The 9,479-nt window shown below is 39.2% G+C and overlaps 1 pseudogene; it reads left to right on the forward strand.

Moving 5' to 3' along the window:
• The first annotated feature begins 1,130 nt into the window (after positions 1–1,130).
• Positions 1,131–1,954, forward strand: LOC108521999 (60S ribosomal protein L7a pseudogene; annotated as a pseudogene).
• The last annotated feature ends 7,525 nt before the right edge of the window (positions 1,955–9,479 follow it).

Consider the following 9,479-nt stretch of genomic DNA (forward strand, 5'->3'; position numbering starts at 1 on the left):
ACTAAAGGAACAGGTGCATGGACTGGCAGTGGGAAATTCCTTGAGCCAGTTAGAACAGTCATGAAAAACACAGAATATGGGAATAAGCAGAGAACTATCAAGTTATATCTGCAGAATGCATTCTGTGTTTGGCAAAGGTGACAAATTGTGTTAATGGCCCAATTCTGCAGCTTTGTGTCCATGTTCTTCTTCATGCAACTTTTCAGTTACTCTCACTAAAAAGGTACAAGTCCTTTCCTCACCTTTGGGATCTCAGCTCAGCTAAGTCATTTGCTTTAATGATGTGCCAGTTCCAAGACAAGTTCTCAAGAGTCCTTTGTATTTCTCCTTACTCTCTTGCAGCTCTGCCATTGCTATGAGAAGGATAAAACTAGTACTAACATGCTGGTCTTAGGGGATAAATGAAAACTATGTAGAGTAAAACCACTCCCAGCATAGGCCAGCCTAAATCAGCCAACCACCACCAGCTGTAGACTTAGGAATGCACCACCTTAAAAGTTAACCAACTTATGAATGTGACCAACGTGATCACAATAACTACTAAAAGGTTGTTGTTTTTTAAGCCACTAAATTTTGAGATGGTGTGTTATGCTGGAATAAGCAACTCCTACAGTATGGGAAAGGAAGGAATATCTACATTAGGATCATTCTTCTACTAATAATCCCAGCTGGCTTGGAAGAAGTAAATCAAAAAATCTAAAGGAATAACCTACAAAAGCCACAAGAATTTTTGCAAGGCTAAAACATAGTTTTGCCTTCTTTGTAAGATTAGCCTCCTAAAAATACCTGGTCCAGAGAAAATGTGCTTTGTTCCAAGAAAATGAAAGTCTTTAGTAAAACGAACTAGCGTAAAATCCCAAAATAAAACATAAAAAAGAAAGAAAAAAATGCAAGTGAAATGACATATCCCCCCAAAATACTGGCATAAAGCCACTGAAAGCAAGAAAAAATATGTAATTATAAATTTTGAAAATGTAACAAATCCATTGCCCCTACAAACAAGAGCTCAAGTAATATGCAACAATCAGAGAATGTACAGGGGACTAACATAATTAGTCAAACCATGAGCTTGAAGAGTTAAGGGAAGAAGTAGGACAAAAAAGGTAATGGAGCTCCTCCCGCTGCCAAAGATGCCAAAAGGAAAGAAGGCCAAGGGGTAGAAGGTGGCTCCAGCCCCTGCTGTCATGAAGAAGCAGGAGGTCTAGCAAGTGGTGAATCCCCTGTTTGAGAAAAGGTCTGAGAATTTTGGCACTGGACAGGACATCCAGCCCAAAAGAGACCTCATCCACTTTGTAAAATGACCCCACTCTATCAGGTTGCAGCAGCAGAGAGCCATTCTCTATAAGCAGCTGAAAGTGCCTCCTGCGATTAACCAGTTCACCCAAGCCCTGGACCACCAAACAGCTAGTACTAACTGCTAGCAGCTAGTATTCAGCTGCTTAAGCTGGCCCACAAGTATAGGCCAGAGATGAAGCAAGAGAAGAAGCAGAGGCTGTTGGCCCAGGCTGAGAAGAAGGCTGCTGGCAAAGGGGATGTCCCCACTAACAGACCACCTGTCCTTCGAGCAGGAGTTAACACCATCACCACCTTGGTGGAGAACAAGAAAGCTCAGCTGGTGGTGATTGCACATGACGTGGATCCCATCGTGCTGGTTGTCATCTTGCTTGCCCTGTGTTGTAAAATAGGGATCCTTTACTGCATTATCAAGGGGAAGGCAAGACTGGGACGTCTAGTCCACAGGAAGACCTGCACCACTGTCACCGTCACACAGGTTAACTCAGAAGACAAAGGTGCTTTGGCTAAGCTGGTGGAAGCGTTCAGGACCAATTACAATGACAGATACGATGAGGTCCACCGTCACTGGGGAGGCAATGGCCTGAGTCCCAAGTCTGTGGCTCGCGTTGCCAAGCTTGAAAAGGCAAAGGCTAAAGAACTTGCCACTAAACTGGGTTAAATATACACTGTTGAGTTTTCCGTACATAAAAATAATTAAAATAATACAAATTTTCCTTCAAAAAAAGGTGATGGAGAAATGAAGTTTAGACTAGAAGTAATACAAAAGAGAACCAATCATACTGAAAGTATAATGGGGACATGGATGACAGGAATGAGGAAAAGCAAACAAAATGAGATGGGACTAAACAGGCTTAAAATGTTAAAGAGAAAATGATTGACAAGTAAGACAGACACAGAAAACATAATAGCTGTATAATGTTTGTCCCTATAGAAGTAAAATAATAAAAAAGAAAACATACAGATATAATTCAAGAAAAGTTGCCAAAATTATAAAATATTTGAATTTATGGAAAAAAGGACACACTACATCAAAGGAAAAATTATTATGGAAAAATCAAAATATTGGGCCAGGCACAGTGTCTCACCCCTGTAATCCCAGCATTCTGGGAGGCCGAGGTGGGTGGATCACGAGGTCAGGAGATTAAGACCATCCTGGTTAACACGGTGAAACCCCTTCTCTACTAAAAATACAAAAAAATTAGGAAGGTGTGGTGGCAGGTGACTGTAGTCCCAGCTACTCAGGAGGCTGAGACAGGCGAATGGTGTGAACCCAGGAGGTGGAGCTTCCAGTGAGCCGAGATTATGCCACTGCACTCCAGCCTAGGCAACAGAGCAAGACTCTATCTCAAAAAACAAAACAAAAAAAAAAAGAAAAGAAAATGAAAATAAAAATATTCTCCTTGAGACATCCCAGAAAGTTACTAAACTTCAAAGGCAAAAAAGGAATAATGTGGAGATCAAGGCAACAGGTCAAGTATTTCGAGGAAGAAAAAAATGCTAGTCTCAAAGTTTAGAAAAACCAATGCCAGAAGACAGAAGAGCAGTGCCTAGAAGACCCTCTAGGAAATAAAATGTGACTGAAGAAGTTTAAACCCAGACAGACTGTAATATAACAATCACTTTTCATATACAAAAGATTTTAAATCTCAGTAGCTTTATTAAGAAACTATCAGAAAAGTAACTTCAGACAACCAAGAAAAAAATAGAGTCACTATGGCTAAAGAACTGGCAGGAAGGATTTTAAACCATGGAGCTATGTGATCAAGACTTGAACGAATATGAGACTTGTAAATTAAAAAATAGACTTTTATAACTTTAAACTCTGACAATGTAGAAATTATATTTTTTAAATGACGTTTTCTTTTTTTTTTTTTTTTTAAAGGAATGTGGTCTCACTTTGTTGCCCAGGTTAGTCTCAAAGCTCTGAGGTCAACCAATCCACTCATCTTGGCCTCCAAAAATGCCAGGTGAGGCACTTCACCTCCCAAGATGCTGGTGAGCCACTGTGCCCAGCCAGTATGAATTTTTTTTTACATTGAGATGGGAGGGAAAAAAGTAAAAGGAAACATAGTTTTGCTTATTTCTTCTTTAAAAATTGTTTTAATAGCCTGGGGTCAAATGAGGCAATTTAAACCTGACATATCAAATAGCAAAGCAATAACTGCACTTAGAGATATGAATATAATTTTTTAAATAATATAAACAATTAAAATTGGATGATAGGAGGAAGTATGTAAGACAAACAAATTAAATTTCAATTGCTCATATTAGAGAGTTGACAGATACTGTCTTGAAGAACAGAAGATTAAGCATATTATATGTTATAGTTATTAAATAATTACTAGAACAAAAATTAAAACTTTTAACATGAAAAGAAACAAAACAGAGCACAAGATGAAATAATTAAAAAGAAAAACAGACAGCTTGGCATACTATATAAGAGAATTTTGAAATAAAACTCACTAGAAAACCATCATCTGAAATATTAAAACTGGTAAACAACTCAGTAAAGAATAAGATCAAACCTGAAATTATGGAATATTTAGAAAATGATGGCCATGAAGCATTACATATAACCCAAGAGATACTCTCCAATCATGCTTAATGCAGAAACATTAGATGCAGTCTTCTTAAAGACAGGAACAAGACACATATGTCCTCATCATCACTGTTAGTCAACATTGTTCTGAAAGTACTAACCACTGCATCTATTACTTAAAGACAATACTGGCCGGGCACAGTAGTTCACGCCTGAAATCCCAGCACTTTGGGAGGCCAAGGCGGGTGGATCACGAGATCAGGAGATCGAGACCATCCTGATTAACACGGTGAAACCCCATCTCTACTAAAAAAACAAAAACAAAAAATTAGCCGGGCGTAGTGGCGGGCACCTGTAGTCCCAGCTACTCTGGAGGCTGAGGCAGGAGAATGGCATGAACCCGGGAGGCGGAGCTTGCAGTGAGCTGAGACTGCGCCACTGCACTCCAGCCTGGGCGACAGAGCAAGACTCTGTCTCAAAAACAAACAAACAAACAAAACAAACAAAGCAAAAAAAGGCAATATTTACCTTTAAACACACAGGAGAAACAACTGAAAAACCACAAGGACAAAAAAATTTAGGAAGGTGGCTCCAGTACAAAATCATTCTTCTTCCTATATAAAAACAAACTACCAATAAGAATACAAACTGAAGGGGAAGAAATATTGATTACAGCAATAAAAGAATAAAATACATAAGAAAATAGACTTTTTTCACCAATAAAAGTCAGCATAAGAAGAAAACTTTTAAATGCTATTGAGGGACATGGAAGAACATTTAAATAAAGAAGTTTCTTTTAGAATAGCAGCAGCCAACACCAAAAATATATTCGTTCTTCCCGAGATAATAAAGTTAACACAATCTTCATGAAAAAATCCAGAAAATTGTATCTGTGGAAAAAAATTGTAGAAAACATGTTTTAAATTTAAATAAAAGAAAATGGGGATTTTGAGGCAAATTCTGAGAATGAAGAATAATAAAGGAGTGATCAAGTCTAACATAAATTTCAATAGGCTATAACAATTCAAGTGGATAAATATTGCAAACAGGATAAAAAGTTCAGAAGTAGATCCAATACACACAGGAATTTAGACATTTTAAAGTTGGCATTCCAAATTTATAAGCAGACGATAAATAATTCAGAAAATAGTTTGTGAACAACCAGAAACCATGTGGAAAGAATGGAGTTGGGAAAATAGTCATCTCCCAACTTATATCAAAATAAATTCCAAAGGGACAGAGGCTTAAACTATACAATATAAAACCATCAACCTAAGAGCAAGGTTTTATAATAATGGACTAGGGAAGGTCCTTCTAAATATGACCTAAAATTCAAAAGCAATAGAACATCCATTGAAATGTATGAAAATAAAACTTTGCTGACTAGAAATAAGCCCTGTAACAAAATCAAAAGACAAATTACAAAACGGGGGGTGAGGGAAGAGTAGGGAATGCAATTAATATCACAAACACAGACCAATGGCTATAATAAATAAAGAGTTCTGACATATCAATAAAAGAAACAGAAAACTAGGTAAAAGATACATATTCACAAACATACATATATTATACTTATTTACATATATGTATATGAGTGTGTATGCACAAAAACACACATATACATATGGAAGATTCACAGAAAAGGAACACAGAAAATGTCTCTGAATCATATGGAAAGATGTTCAACTTCATTCATAATAAGAAATAAAAATTAGAACTTAACTAAAAGAACTTAACTTTTTTAACCTATGAGATTAGCAAAGATTAGCTAGACTTTGATAACACTGTGTTATTATATATACACAGACATACCTTCCTAGAAAAGTAAGTGAAAAAATTGTCCAACCACCATACTAATCACCCTGATGTGATCATCAGACATTATATGTACTACAGCATCATTATGTACCCTATAAACATGTACAGTTATTATGTGTCAATCAAAACATTAAAAATGTTTTTTAAATTTTCAAAGCATGGATTACTTATGCTATTATCTTACAGTAGTTTGGGCTACTTTTAAGCTTCATAGAAATGGAATCATGCAGTTCCTACACTCTTGTGGCCAGCTTCTTTTACTCATCACTTTGACTGTGATTTATCCATGTCACTTTATATAACAGGTTTTGTTCTTTTCATTCCATGATATGAATCTACCACAATTTATCCAGTCAATGGTGAGTAGACTTTTCAATTGTTTCCAGTTTGAAGCTGTGAAGAATAATGCTACTATAAATATTTTTGTACAAGTCTTTTGGTGCACCACATGGTGATGGTTAAGCTAGTGATAGCTAAAGATGTGGAGATAGCTGGATAGACTACAGATATTAAGAAGGGTGAAGGTAAATGGCCCTAAATTATATCCAAATGCTTTCACTGTTCAAATATAATAACAATATCAATAAGTCCAAAAAGTTTTACCCTCAATGGTATTTATCACTTTCAGCCTTGGTTTCATAAAACAGCACATAATTTTTTTAACAAGCATAAGCTAAAAAAAAAAAAAAAAAAAAATGCGCCACTTAATAAGCTTCACAAATGGTTGGCTTATTGTTTTCTACTTCTTTTAGGGTGGATTTGATCTGTATGTATTCAGTCCTGAACTTTGGCAAGATAAATGACCACGCTTGCCCTTATCCACCCTCTTACAATATATGACTGACAGGGACATACCAAGATCGAGGACTAAGGATTTCTTAGGAATGTGAATTCACAGACTGGAAGGCAGAGGGCAAAAATCACCTTAAATTTTCTTTAAAATACTTTCATTTTAAAATGCTACTCTAAATTGTTTTGTTTTGTTTTGTTTTGTTTGAGGCAGAGTCTCTCTCTGTCACCAGGCTGAAGTGTGGTGGCGTGATCTCAGCTCACTGCAATGTCCGGCTCCCAGGTTCAAGCGATTCTCCTGCCCCAGCCTCCCAAGTAGCTGGGACTGCAGGTGCCCGCCACCACGTCCAGCTAATTTTTGTATTTTTAGTAGAGATGGGGTTTCACCATGTTGGCCAGGATGGTCCCGATCTCCTGACCTCGTGATCTGCCCACCTTAGCTTCCCCAAGTGCTGGGATTACAGGCATGAGCCACCACACCCGGCCTAAACTGTATTTTTTATAATAACATAAGCTTTAAACTAAGACTGATCTGCAGAGGTCTTAACATAAAGGTTTTTGTTTCTGAAGAAGAAAACTTTGCTTCTGAAAAAGTTATTATATGACATTTCCAATGCAAATAATACCTAGATGCAGAAAACAGCTGCAAAAAATGTCATATATTTAATTTCTTAAATAGCATTTAAAGGAAGAAAAGCAAAGTATTATCACATTCTGATTTGAGAAAAGTAATTGCATGGGTATCAATACTGGAGAGTAGCAGTACCCCATTAGTGCTTGTAACTTTTATTTCTTGATTCTGCTGTAGGAATGTATTCTGTAGGTAAGCTAGACACCAGAAAGGTTTGTGATACTGTGGAAAGTGGGAACTACTGAGAAAATAAATAGTCAAAGTGCTTAGAAACTGCTGCTGGGACAACAAAAATGCACAGGAGTTTCCAGAGATCAGAGAAAGCCAGGGGGTATTTGGATGGAAAATGCCCCAACATGATGTAGGTAGAAGTGTTTAAATTTAAGGTAAAGAATGGAGGTAAGTAAAGGCTAGGCACGGTGGTTGACGCCTGTAATCCCAGCACTTTGGGAGGCCAAGGCGGGCAGAGACGAGGTTGATAGATTGAGATCATCCTGGCTTACATGGTGAAACCGCATTTCTACTAAAACATACAAAACTTAGCCAGGCGTGGTGTCATGTGCCTGTAGTCCCAGCTACTTGGAAGGCTGACACAGGAGACTCACTTGAACCTGAGAGGCAGAGGTTGCAGTGAGCTGAGATGATGCCACAGCACCATGGCCTGGCGACAGAGTGAGACTCCATCTCAAAAAAAAAAAAAAAAAAAAAAAAAAATTAGGTAAGTAAGAAAGCAAGTTTCTTATTAAGTTCAAGTATCAAACCAGGATTGGCTTAAGTTAAGGTTTCCTGAGAAAGACATCAAGTCGTGTTTTTTTTTTTTTAATTTTCCCGTAAATGTGTCACTTCAAATCACATTTGGTGATACTGGTCATTTAGCTATCAGAGAGAAACTCATTGTGTAGTGGAAAGAATAAGAAAGAACTGCCAAACTTCACTAAAAAACAATTTTAGGGGGTTCCAAGATGGCTGAATGGGAACAGCTCCAGTCTATAGCTCCCAGCATGAGCGACAGAGAAGACCGGTGATTTCTGCACTTCCAACTGAGGTACCTGGTTCATCTCACTGGGGCTTGTCGGACAGTGGGTGCAGGACAGTGGGTGCAGCCCACCGAGCACAAGCCAAAGCAGGGAGAGGCATCACCTCACCTGGGAAGCGCAAGGGGTCAGAGAATTCCCTTTCCTAGCCAAGGGAAGCTGTCACAGATGGCACCTGGAAAATCAGGTCACTCCCACCCTAATACTGAGCTTTTCCAACAGTCTTAGCAAATGGCACACCAGGAGATTACATCCCATGCCTGGCTCGAAGGGTCCCACACCCACGGAGCCTCTTCATTGGTAGCACAGCAGTCTGAGATCGAACTGCAAGGTGGCAGTGAGGCTGGGGGAGAGGCGCCCACCATTGCTGAGGCTTGAGTAGGTAAACAAAGAGGCCCAGAAGGTCGAATGGGGTGGAGCCCACCACAGCTCAAGGAGACCTGCCTGCTTCTGTAGACTCCACCTCTGGTGGCAGGGCATAGCCAAACAAAAGGCAACAGAAACCTCTGCAGACTTAAATGTCCCTGTCAAACAGCTTTCAAGAGAGTAGTGGTTCTCCCAGCATGGAGTTTGAGATCTGAGGAGGGACAGACTGCCTCCTCAAGTGAACCCCTGACCCCGCAGTAGCCTAACTGGGAGGCACCCCCCAGTAAGGGCAAACTGACACCTCACATGGCCGGGTACCCCTCTGAGACAAAGCTTCCAGAGGAATGATCAGGCAGCAACACTTGCTGTTCAGCAATATTCTATCTTCTGCAGCCTCTGCTGCTGATACCCAGGTAAACAGGGTCTGAAGTGGACCTCCAGCAAACTCCAACAGACCTGCAGCTGAGAGTCCTGACTGTTAGAAAGAAAACTAACAAACAGAAACGACATCCACACCAAAACCCCATTTGTATGTCACCATTATCAAAGACCAAAACCACAAAGATGGGGAAGAAACAGCAGAAAAGCTGAAAATCAGAACACCTCTCCCCCTCCAAAGGAACGCAACTCCTCACCAGCAATGGAAAAAAGCAGGATGGAAAATGACTTTGATGAGTTGAGAGAAGAAGGCTTCAGATGATCAAACTTCTCCGAGCTAAAGGAGGAAGTTCGAACCTATCGCAAAGAAGCTAAAAACCTTGAAAAAAGATTAGACAAATGGCTAACTAGAGTAACCATTGTAGAGAAGTCCTTAAATGACCTGATGGAGCTGAAAACCATGGCACAAGAACTGCGTGACGAATGCATAAGCTTCAGTAGCCAATTCAATCAACTGGAAGAAGGGGTATCAGTGATTGAAGATCAAACGAATGAAACGAAGCAAGAAGAGAAGTTCAGAGAAAAAAAGAGTAAAAAGAAATGAACAAAGCCTCCAAGAAATATGGGA

This window comes from Rhinopithecus bieti, unplaced genomic scaffold (assembly GCF_001698545.2).
Source record: "Rhinopithecus bieti isolate Rb0 unplaced genomic scaffold, ASM169854v2 scaffold_61465, whole genome shotgun sequence".
Lineage (NCBI taxonomy): Eukaryota > Metazoa > Chordata > Mammalia > Primates > Cercopithecidae > Rhinopithecus > Rhinopithecus bieti.